This window comes from Astyanax mexicanus, chromosome 2 (assembly GCF_023375975.1).
Source record: "Astyanax mexicanus isolate ESR-SI-001 chromosome 2, AstMex3_surface, whole genome shotgun sequence".
Lineage (NCBI taxonomy): Eukaryota > Metazoa > Chordata > Actinopteri > Characiformes > Acestrorhamphidae > Astyanax > Astyanax mexicanus.
The window spans coordinates 25,917,531-25,930,514 of NC_064409.1; the positions used below are offsets into that span (position 1 = coordinate 25,917,531).

At 36.9% G+C, this 12,984-nt stretch overlaps 2 protein-coding genes across 3 annotated transcripts in view; one reads left to right on the top strand and one right to left on the bottom strand.

Annotated features, from left to right (window-relative positions):
• Positions 1-12,984, top strand: part of rps16 (ribosomal protein S16) — a 1,145,183-nt gene that overhangs the window by 948,814 nt on the left and 183,385 nt on the right. The window lies entirely within an intron of this gene.
• Positions 1-12,984, bottom strand: part of nav3 (neuron navigator 3) — a 357,961-nt gene that overhangs the window by 249,752 nt on the left and 95,225 nt on the right. The gene's annotated exons all lie outside the window — the stretch shown is intronic.

Below are 12,984 nucleotides of genomic sequence, written 5' to 3' on the forward strand. Positions count from 1 at the left end.
CACATTTTAAGAGACACTATAAGGATCTTCTAATTCAGCAGGTCTTGTCGTTGGGTGGTGGTGGTGAGGGGATAGCTAACTAAGTTAAGTAAAGCTAAGCTAAGTAAACAAAACTAATAAAAAAGACTTTCTTTTAAAAGTAAAACGAGCTTTGGATGTTAATCTACACAGATTTCTCTTCTGAAAACTATTTATTTGGGTGAGTAAAGCTCTTCCTTTTATTTTCAGTAAGCTTAGATTCCTAAATTTATCCATCACTAAGATCCATTGCAGGGTTACATTAGCTAGCGGTTTGTCACATTTAGCTTGTTTTAATAAGGTAAACGCACAGACTACAGTACAATATACTCACCTCTGAATGGTGAAAGAGCTGGCGCAGTTAGTGATTAATGCTAATACTACTCCAGCAGTGCTAGTGGGGTTAGCAGCAGGCTACAGGCCGATAATACTCACCTCTGTATCTAAAGATCTAGCACGGTTAGCAGCTAATGCTAATGCCTCTCCAGCAGTGCTAGCTGGAGTTAGCAGCAGGCTTCAGGTTGATAATACTCATGTCTGAATGGGGAAATAGCTAGCACTTAGCACGATTAGCAGCTAACGCTAATGCTCCTCTTCCACTGAAACTCCTGCATACCGCTGTAATTCAGAGAAGTGGATTTACTGCTCCTTTATACCTGACTGATTAAATTCATACACAAGACTTTTATATAGCACCAGATTAAAAGGCGCCCTGACAGCTTTTGGGAAAATTTAAGGATTTTAGGTGCTCCTTATAGTGCGAAAAATACATTAAACATATGTTGTAGTTTTTTTTTTTTTTTTTGCAGTTTAACTAAAGTAGATAAATAAAAAATGTTAGTCATTATTATTAGTTTGTCCTGTCAGTCATCATAAACATATTCATAGTTATTAAAATGATTAATTTTATGTTGGTAATTGATTAATTAGTTACTTTGTTTTCCCACAATTACCTATGTAATTTGTGTGCTAATTGCTAACTGCACTAAATTAACTAAAATAAAAATAAAAATAAAAAAAATTCTGTGCAAACATTCTAGTTGGTCACAATCATTAACATTATTTATGCAGTTAATCATAATTAATTGCAGTGCTTTTAATAATCACATTTATTTTGTGCACTAAAGAATAATGATCTGAATTCATCTTTATTTATTAGATAATCACATTATACGTTGTCAGTCATGATAAACACATCATTTTATGTATTAAAAATCATCAGCCAAGATTAATAAGACTACAGTATTTTGTGCACTTAATAATAATAATTGAAAAAAATATGAAAAATGCATTATTCTGTATTAGTGATCACAAACAACCACCCAATTTTGTGTAGATAATTATGATTAATCACAATGTATTCATTAATCATGATTTATCACGTTATCTACTGTAGTCAGTTCTTGATTGATAACATATTTTGTCTTTAACCAAATCATTCATAAAAAACATTAATTTGTGTGGTTAATAATGACTTATCACAATTTATTAATGAATCATAATTGATTGCATTTTTCTATTTGTTTTTTTTCTGATTAATTGTATTTGGATGGGTTGACAAAATCCACCAATAGAATTAAAAACTCTTGTAAACTTGGAAAATGTTGTTAGTGCTAATGCGCTAATGTTAATGTGTGTTTGAGTGAGATTTGTTAAATAATGCTGGGTCATTAATGAGGAAATGTTCCTATAGTCTGATGGACAGGAGATAAATAGTAATGCTGTAAATAATGAATATTATGGGATTCTCCAACGACAAAAACAATAACTCACAGATAACAGACTCAGCTTTGTAGTCGTAACGTTAAAATTACACAATTAATAAGAGACTGAAGTGAAACTCTCTCTAGAACCCCTCTCAGTGTAATGCGCTCTATCTGCATATCAAAGCGCTGATGTTCTCCTGCAGATGAATAAACATGCTGCCGGTTCTGCGCTGCCACTGTTCCTCTACACAAACACAGATAATAACAGCTCATCTGACTCATCTTCAGCTCTTCAGCGCATCAAAGGCATTCTGAGTACAGTTCAGCACCACAACAATACGCTCACCATTACTGACAGCTGCCAACCGGTGCCCAACTCGTTACCCAAGAGAGATGTTAAAAAGATATAAGAGATATTTTAAAGAGATATTAAAGAGATATTAGAGAGTTTTTAAAGAGGTAATTAAAGAGATATTAGAGATATATTAAAGAGATATTAGAGAGATTTTAAAGAGATTTTATATTAGAGAGATATTAAAGAGATATTAGAGAGATAATAGAGATATATTAAAGATATATTAGAGAGATATTAAAGAGATATTAGAGAAAAATAGAGATATTAAAGAGATATTAAGGAAATATTAGAGAGATATTAGAGAGATTTTAAAGAAATAATTAAAAGATATTAAAGAGATATTAGAGCGATTTAAGAGAGATAATAAATAATTGAAGAGATATTAAAGAGATATTAGAGAGGTACTACAGAGATATTAAAGAGCTGTTTGTGACATATTAAGTGTTAATAAAAATATTAACAAGATTAGATTAACAAGAAATATCAAAGCAATACAGATGTCAAAGACATACTGAATATATGTAACAGAGATAATAAATAAATGTTACATATATATAAAAAATAGATATTTGAGAGTAATTAAAGAAATACCTGATTATAACCTTGTAACTTTCTGCTCATATTAATAACAATCTGTCTGATCTGATCATTTTAAAAGGTGAAATTTGTGTGTGTTAATATAAATACAGTAACTTTTACCAGCCCTGAAAGGCTTTCTGATTTTATAATGTACAGTATTTTTTCAGAAATATTAACAAATATTTAACAGACATAAAATGCATAATTCTCTGTAAATGCATTGGACTGCACTTGTAACTTGTAGCAATTAGCTGCATTATTAAAAGTAATTAATCATAATACTATTTAAGGATTGTTATTCATAATTAGTTAATTAATCATTAATGGCACAGTTATCAGTCGCAAATTAATGCATTACTCTGCAAAGTTAACTGGAAATATCTGCATTATTTAGTGTAGTTTCATGTAAACAAAAGTATGTCTTTTTGCACTTAAATTATGATTATCTATATAGTTTATGTTTTATACCAGAATATTTCATGTTAATAATAAACTGTTTAATGTGATTTTATTTAGATATAAATGACGGTACAGAGTGGTTACAGTAACACATCTCTCTGTTGAGATGCAGAGAACTTGTATCTCTGATGGAACTTGTGGATTAATTGATCAGCTGTTAGAACAGAATTAGGCCAATCAAAGGCCACAAAACCCCCAGGGTGACCCAAACACACCAAATACAACCTCAACCCTCAATTGTAGTTAATAGCCATTGTACAAGTTTTTGGTTACATAACTTCATAAAATGTATTAATAACATCTTAGGGCAAAAAAATATATATATTTAAAAAAGTGAAATATTAATGATAGTGATGGATGTAATCATGATTTGGTATAAAAACAGCACACATGAACTGAGTCCCTGAGGTGTAAAGATGATCAGTGGACCTCCAGTTTGTAAGATATGTGTGAGAAAATGATTGAAATGTTTAAAAACCATGTTCCTCATATAAAGATTGGAAGGCATTTGCAGATTTCTCTCTTTACAGACCAGTAAATTAATCAGGAGGAATTTCAGTGTGTAGAGGGTAAGAGAACAAGCCTAAGCTGAACACCCGTATCTCCAATCTAAATGCGGTACTTAGAAGAATCTTAAGTATAAAACATATTCTGTTTTTTGTTTCTGAAATAATTCTGAAATAATAATGTGTTCCTGCATAGCTTTAATGTCTTCAATATTAAAATTACAGTGTAAAAATAAAAGTAAATGTAAGAATTTTTCGTTTGTGTCCACTTTTTCTAAAGGGGAATTTATTTAGTTATTTATTTATGTATGTACATATGTGTGTATGCATTTGCAGTGTGTGTAATGTTCAGACTGAATCAGAATAATCCTAGGAAAACTGAAGTCAGAGCTGCTGATTGAGAGGAACGTTCCACAGATGGAATCCTTCATTGCATGGAAAACTCCAAGTCGAGTTGAATGTGTATGTGTGTGTGTGTGTGAGTGTGTGTGTTGTAATGTTATATGATAGCACTTTGAACACGTTACAGAAAATTAGCCCTAAGCGCTAACAGGCCTGGCTAAAGCCATAAACACTCCACACTCCAGTCTAAAGAGCCTCAGTTAGCCGCCGCGTGCTAACACATACCGCACCATCCCACAGACTCCAGACTCCTGCATAATTCAGCAGCGCTAATCTGCCTCTTCTCCTCGCCAGCATCACCGAGAGCCACATCACACACACACAGGAAACAGCATGGCACACATTTACCCCTACGCCAGCGGCGGCAGGACACTGGCACGCGCCGGGATGTAATTAGGCCTTATGACCGCCCGACTCGCTCACCCATCCCATACTGGATTCATCCCTCCCTAATTTAAAAGGAAAACTGCACCAGTTACTCCGAATTCTCCACATAATGAAGTGCTTTACATGTGAACAGACTGATCCAGAGTGGGTCTGGTGTGAAACGCAAAGACAGTTTTACATTTTAAATGTATTATAATGTTTAATATTTTTATTGCAAAAATAGCCTGAAATACAGTGAAATTTATTTTAGGGCCATATTACCAACCCAAGTTGACTGTAATATCTTTTTAAAATGCTATATCATTAAAATGGAGGATGGATACATGCGCAGTAAGCTTGGTTTGTGCAAAAAATAATAGTCCCTCAAGTATACAGTACTGCAACCTGTAACCTCCGAAAGTAACAAAGCAATTGCTTAGCAACACCATAGGTGTGTTCCATTCTGAAGGCAGCATGTGCGTGCAGTGAAGGCAATCCCATTAAACATTTCACCAGCTCAGATTTATAAACATGCTAGACAGAGTCGGCACTGTGGGGGAGTTTCTGTATAAATGTGAAAAGTGATTTTCTTCTGCACTTTGACTTCCTGCTGCATGTGTTTATTAAACAAGTACATTTTACACTGTTTTAAGTTGTTTTTTAATTTACAGAATACCACATACGGCTTTAGAGCTAAGCTAACCTGCTAAGCTACCCTGCTAGATGCGATCGTTCAGTATAGAAGGTTTAGATGTTAGACCGAGTAACTGTAGATTAACCTGTAACTCAATGATATAATGTGTAAATAGTGGAATTATGAAGGTGTCTCTATGAAGCGCTGTTATTAATTCAGATTATCCTCTTGTCTGTCTTTTTTTATTATTCCTAATCTTATTATTTTTCTGCTACTCTACTTTTTGTTTTCTTCACCCCTTTCATGTTTCCCTTTCTGTTTCTCCTCTGACACAGTACATAAATGAACAGGCATAAAACATGGAACAGTGCAGGAAAATCAAATCCATAAAGAAACTCCATCCTACCTGGAAACTTCTTAAGCAACACTTAATTTTTATGATTATTTTTTTTTTATTATTATTTTTATTTTTAATTGTAAACTATTTTTTTCACTTTTTTTAGAAGTGCAGACTTTATCTTTCCATTACACTTAAATTATTTGTAATTATAAATTGTATATGTAATCGCTGACAATTCTTATTATATATATTTATTATGTGATCACATTTAAATAGCTCAGTAAATCTACAGTACTGACAGCATTAAATCAGATTAAATCCCCGACCCCCCACCCCCTCCCTCAGCACTCCAGCTGAGTGTCCCGTCAGTTTTGGCCGTTGACACGACACTGGGAGAGCTGAAATCAGCGACATGACAGGAAAAATACAGAGTCGCGCTGTCAAAACACGCGGCGGGGATAGCGCCGTAAGTGTCGGGACGGCGCTGCAGACGGGTCGGGCTGACAGATAAATTATGGTGGGAAGGGCCGACCCATGTTCTTCTGAAGAATGCTTTTAGTGTTCCACAATCAGCCCAAACACTCAGCCTGACACACACTGACACACACCCCAGCTGAGGAGTGTTAGGTACCGGCTGTTTGCTTGTTTAGACCCCTGTCCACACCTGTCCGGATATTTGTGAAAATGTACAATTTCCCATAAATAATGCTGCTTTTGGTCAGAAAAGTGTAAACATTTTCAATGAAAGATGTTTTTTATTCTATCTTTTTTCTCTTTAATTTGGAAGGCCCATTACCTCACCCCCTCGTTCGTACTCCCCCTATCAGTAGTAATGCCCCCATCGCTGGAAGATGAGGACGAGCAAAAAACATCTACGATACATGAAGTCAGACTCCGCCTCTTTTCCAACTGCCACCAATCAATGCAGCATCACTGGGCAGCTCACCGCACACAGCCTAAGTTTATTCCAGCAATTTTGCAAACCTGCAACTGTGCAGATGATCCACAGTTCAGAGGGAGTTCCTATGTGTAAAAACAAACCAGCAACCATAAGCCCCTCCCCCACACATTCAAACAGAATGAAGTATTATATCACTGTTATATAATATATTTATTATATATATATATATATAATATCACTATCACAGCCACGTTTTATTCTGTCCTTCCTCCCGCGGTTGCGTCATCGATATTGTTCAGTGTAAGGTGTTGTAGTATTGAAGTTTCAAGTCAGTCTTTTTCTAATTCTGGCATTCAGAAAAAAAGTCAACCATGTTTAATCTTATCGTAAGTCTTCGCTCACGCAAACAGTGATGTGAACAATGACAACAACCAATAAAACAGCTACAGGAATCAGCAATATTTTACTGTTTACAAACGATTTGCAAAAAGAACCCATTTTGCAGTTAATATGCCCTTATATTGTTCTTATTTTAATATATACACTATTTTAACACAGAAAGTACTTTAAAGTCATTATATTTAAAGTTATTTTATTTTGCACTACTTTGTCTTATTGTGCGGTGTTATTTTTGATAAAAAGAACACGTTTTATAAATACACATTTTGTAAGAATTATGTTCTTTATTGCATTAATTTTATCTAAATCAAAGGCAAATATATAGCAGTGAAACTGTAATTGGTTGTAGCAAAAAAGGAGGTAAAAGAAGCTTATAGGCAGAGTTGAACACAAAATATATTCTGTTAAAAAATATCAAGAACTAACAGTGTAGCAGAAAAAATAAACTGTTAATAGGGATAAAAGTTGTGAGTCTCTGATAAATCATAGCATTGATATACACATTTTTTGTAACTTAATATATAATATGTGTTGCATGTAGACTTTACCAGAAGCATAATGGGAAAGAATGTAATCTTTGCTAAATCTTAGCCTGTGGCTAAAAATCGTTGTCTTGTCTTTATATGTTAGAGGGTGTCAGACATTAGTCTTTTCAGAGTATTTTAAAATGTGTGTAGTGTATAGACAGCATAAGCACGGGAGTGACTGTGAGCCTGAAGATTTCAGTCCCCAGTGCTCTACGGACTACAAATGTGATGACATCATGACACATGCCACAACGCTGTGATGCTTCTCTGGAATGGTAATCCGGTTCACCTGTTTCCTGGGGTATATAAAGATGCTATTTTCTTTTGTTCATTGCAGAGTATTGCTGTGTGTACAAAACGTTTTCCTCTGTATTTACTGATATCCCGTGTATTTTGACCCTGCCCTTTGTTTTTTGACCACATTTTTTGATTTGCCTGTGATATTGTTTGCCTGGATTTGACCTTTGCTCTGGTATTACTCTACGCCTCTTGTATTTGCCTCACAATGTTTTTGCCTGTTTTTTTTTTTTTGCCTGGCTGGCCCCTATGACAATCTTGTTAGAATATTAACATAACAAGTGCACCAACAATACTGCAAAGCTAATGTACAGAGCTAGAGTAATGGACACATATAGTATGTTTCCATTACGGACACATTTAGCATCAAAGTACAAGGTGTGTGTGCTTTGTAGCCCCAGTGCTAAATTAGCATTGTAGCACAACTATGTAGTACTGGGGTTAAAAGATCAATCAAACAAGCACGCTTGAAAGCTAATTCTCATCCTTCCTGTATCACAAACTTTGTGCTACTAGGTTTAGCTAACATTAGACAAATACATAGACAAAGCATATATAGAACATTTTATCACAAATGTAGCACAATAGGCTCACAACCCAAATGCTATTACTCAACATTTTGTACATATATGCTTATTCACCACAAATTCGTATTGTTGAATAGGAGTTAAATATCTTAGCTAACATGTAATTAAAGCATATATATATATATATATATATATATATATATATATATATATATATATATATATATACAACTGACTAGAATTGTAGCACTGGAACAGATAACAGGTACGTTAAAAGCTTATAAGCAGTATAAATACTGTATCAGATTAGCATCGTAAAACTAGAGCTAATTTTAGGCTTAGCTAATACGTAATGAAAGATTATACCCCAATAAATTAGCGCTGTAGCATGTTTTACAGATATAAACAGAAACTGTAGTGCCGTAACTGTTATATTTAGAGTAAAGTGTAACTGAATAAGGGATTTAAACAGGGGTTTGGAAACAGAAGGTTAAACAGGACGTCTCTGAGTGTAGAACACACTCACAGCAGTGCTGAGATCAGAGTGAGGGTTAGCACTGAGATGCTAATGCTGGTGCTGATGCAGCCTGTATGTGTTTCTGCTCCACACTGTTTACATTAAACTTAATGTATTCAGCCAGTCTGAGCACTGCCTCTCTCCCGGACACACAAAAGCACAGCCAGTGCCGATATACCCACACACAGCACCGCTACACCCATACCCAGCACCGCTACACCCATACCCAGCACCGCTATACACACACCCAGCACTGCTCCACCCACACCCAGCACCACTTCACCCACACCCAGTGCCGATATACCCACACCCAGCACTGCTACACCAACACACATTGCCGCTACACCCAAACCCTGCACTACTACACCCACACCAAACACAGCTACACCGAGCACTGCTACACCACACCCAGCGCTGCTATACCCACACCCAGCACCACTACACCCACACCCAGCACTGCTACACCCACACCCAGCACTGATAAACGCACACCAATCACCGGTACACCCACACCCGTCATCAGTGCAAAGATAAACAGTGTGTTATCATGTGTTATGTCCGGAGGTATGATGTCATGGTGTGGAGTGTAATTTGCAATGCCAGTTCTTCACCTTCACGTCTTTATTACAGACATTTTAACAGCCCAATATTACATAAATGTGGTCTTGCAACCAGTGGCTCTACTTTTTAAAACACATATCCTTATTATATATAAAAGTTGGGAGGTGGGTGAAGCCTCCATCAGATCATCAGTAATTAACAGCTGTTCTTATTTGGAAATGTTGGTAGTTACTGACCACTGCATACACTCCACTATACCTGTATAATGTACTGGAAATGTTTTTTTCACTGTTTTTTTCTGGTTAAAGTGTCTCAGATTTTTGGGCGTGTCCATTTTTCCTGCTTTAACACTAATATATACCACCCTGTTACAGGAGCCACTGGATCCCGATCATCTGGATCAGACTTATTCATTTCACTGGCAGTGGTTTTGTTGCTGTGGCTGATTAATATATACAACACCATAAAATTTGAAATGGACCCAAACAGCACATTAAAATCAGTACAAAGCATAAAAACATCAGAATGCTCAGGACATCAGTGTCGGCATAGTCGCTTTCCGAGAAACGGACACTTGTCGCTTCCCTTTTTACAGGATTTGAGCATTGATTTAATACATTTAAGACCAGTCGCATAACCAGGAGCTGGCTTTTAACAAAATCACACAGTAAAATAAAATTTACGAGTCAGCAAGTGCTCAAACTTTACATCCGCCTGAGGACAAAATAAAGAACAACAACTTCTTCAAAACAGCTCCCTGCTTTCCTGCAAACTAGTATTGAGTTCATGTTTATGTGCATCCAGAGTTTCCTATTCTATTGGCAATATTTCTTAACTACCTGGCAACAACATTAAGCCACCTACAGAGCATTAGAGGGAGAACCAAATGAGAACAGAGCTGATGAATTACACAGAAGTAATATAATAGCTGAAACCCACTGAGAAAAACTGTGTATGTACAAAAGTATTGGGACAGCTGCTACTTCACTGTTTCTACTAAAATCAAGGATATCAAAAACAGTTTATACTGCTTTTGTTGGAGTAACTGTCTCAACCGTTCAGAGAAGATTTTCTACCAGGGTTATGTTTAAAAGCATTGCTGTGAGGATATGATTGCAATTAGCAACAGAACATTAGTGAGCTCAGGATGTTGGACAGTGTGATCATCACCCTTCTTTAATTCCCTAACTCCCATCAGTCCCATCATTCCAGAGAACACAGTTCCACTGCTCCACAGCTCAATACTGGGGGCTTTATACTCTTTTAGCCCAAACTTGGCATTAGGCATAGAGCCAACAGCTTCATATTTACCTATTTATCAGCCCCAGAGAGTCCTATTCTATTGGCAGTACTTCTTTACAGGGACTAGACAAGCTGTGTGTGTACCTTTGCACATCTGTGTCAGCAATAGGTAAAAGCGTAAAGCTGCTTGTAGCTGAAGGTAAAATTCATTATAAGGATTGTCCGCAATAATAAGTGTGAAGGTGAGGAGTGTGAGGGTGGGGAGGACTGTATTGGTGTGGGTGAGGGTTTGGTATAGCAGGAATAAATCTGAGCTCAGCGCAGTGGGGACCCTGTGAGCAGTTTAATTGGAGTGAGCCATCACTGCACTTTTCCCCATCTGTCCCTACTGTGCCAATTACAGAACATCCAGAGGTGTGCAGACCTGTCCACACTGCGACTCCAGACCCAAAGCGCTGACCACTAATCAAACTCTAGACAGACTGAATGAAAGAAACTAAACTAAAATCAGCAAAATACAGAATAAAAAAGCAGATCCTGTAGAATTACAGCCTAAGACTTAAGATTCAACTCAGACTCACATTTCATACACTCAAGCTACGGCTCAGGCTCACAGAGATAATGTTTGTCTCAGGCTCACAGAGACTTAAGGTTTGTCTCAGGCTCACAGAGATTAACTCTTGTCTCAGGATTACAGAAACTTAATGCTTGCCTAAGGCTCACAGAGAGTTAATGTTTGTCTCACACTCACAGAGACTTAATGTTTGTCCCAGGCTCACAGAGATTAACTCTTGTCTCAGGCTTACAGAAAGTTAATGCTTTTCTAAGGTTTAAAGAGAGTTAATGTTTGTCTCAGGCTCACAGAGACTTACTGATTGTCTCAGGCTTACAGAAAGTTAATGCTTTTCTAAGGTTTAAAGAGAGTTAATGTTTGTCTCAGGCTCACAGAGACTTACTGATTGTCTCAGGCTCACAGAGTTTATGATTGTCTCAGGCTCACAGAGACTTAATGTTTGTCTCAGGCATACAGAGACATATTTGTTTGTCTCAGGCTCATGTTTGTCTCAGGCTCACAGAGACGTATTTGTTTGTCTCAGGCTCACAGAGACTTAACTTAACTCTTGTCTCAGGCTCACAGAGACTTAATGCTTGTCTCAGGCTCACAGAGACTTAATGTTTGTCTCAGGCTCACAGAAACTTAATGCTTGTCTCAGGCTCACAGAGACTTAATGTTTGTCTCAGGCTCACAGAAACTTAATGCTTGTCTCAGGCTCACAGAGACTTAATGTTTGTCTCAGGCTCACAGAGACTTAATGTTTGTCTCAGGCTCACAGAAACTTAATGCTTGTCTCAGGCTCACACAGAGTTAATGTTTGTCTCAGGCTCAAAGAGACTTAATGTTTGCCTCGTTAGAGACGTTAGAGACGTAACATTAGAGACGTAACGTCTCTAATGTTTGTCAGAGACGTTACGCTTGTCTCAGACTTAGAGACCTAATGCTTGTCTCAGACTCACAGCCAAAGATGCAGACTCAGCCAGAGACTCAACACTTTACACAGTAATTTATCTCTTTTAAAATAATATTCAACACATAGTCCAAATATTCAATTACAATTCTGCACAGAGAATCAAGACTTGATTTGGACTTTCAGTTGTAAAGGATATCCAGGTAAACATTTTCAAAAGGTTCTCCTGGTTCTGTAGCAGAATCGCTGCAGATTGAAACACAAATACGGTGGGTCTGCATTCTGCAAAAACAAACCCTTCTTCAATAGCTTCCACACAGTCCTGCTTTAATAATAACAGGGTTGTCTCGGTGACGGTGACCCTGGCATCCTGGTTGTCACGGTAACAAGCAAGCGGGATTTTTGTCTCAGAGATGCTCACCAGAGCTAAAAATCTGCAAACCTGCCTCAGAATCTGTACAAACAGGGCCGAGAGAACCAGCAATGGCACTGGTCAGATGTTCTCATGTTTCAAAATTCGGTTCTCTTTAGAACCCACACAGGGTTCTCCACCACTGCTGTCCAGACCCAGATGTACAGATGCTGTACAGATACAGAGTATTTTTTTATACAATGAATTGAAGCCAATGGTCTCTTCTTAAAATCCAATTTTAACAATAACCCTTACCCTATCACTGATCGAAAATGTGTGGGATGATTTTGGAGGTGTTATCAACACTTTATCATTACCCCAAAATCTGCAGGAACTGTATGAGAATATTGAAGCTGCATGGGATGAATTATCACAGGACTCCATTAGGAACCTCTACAACTCTCTGCATGCTGTAATGTCTGGCAGTGTTTAACATGCGTTATATAGATATAGATAGCTTGATAGAAAGCTTTTGTGTGTGTTGATAGTGAGCTCTAAATCTAATAGACTTTAATTCTTTGTGGTTTTAGGCACTCTCTCAACCACCTGCTTGTGAACAGAGGGTTTGAACATTAGAATATTATATTAAAAGTAAATGTAGGTTTCGAGTTCTAGATCGCAGAATAGGTCCTTTTTTTTACATACCCTAGAAACACTCTACCACTGACCTAACCGTAATACATTATAGAAAATTCATAGATCTTAAAGAAGCTGAGCAGCAAGAAGACCCAAAAACATCTCAGAAGCAAAACCTTCTACACTACAAAAAC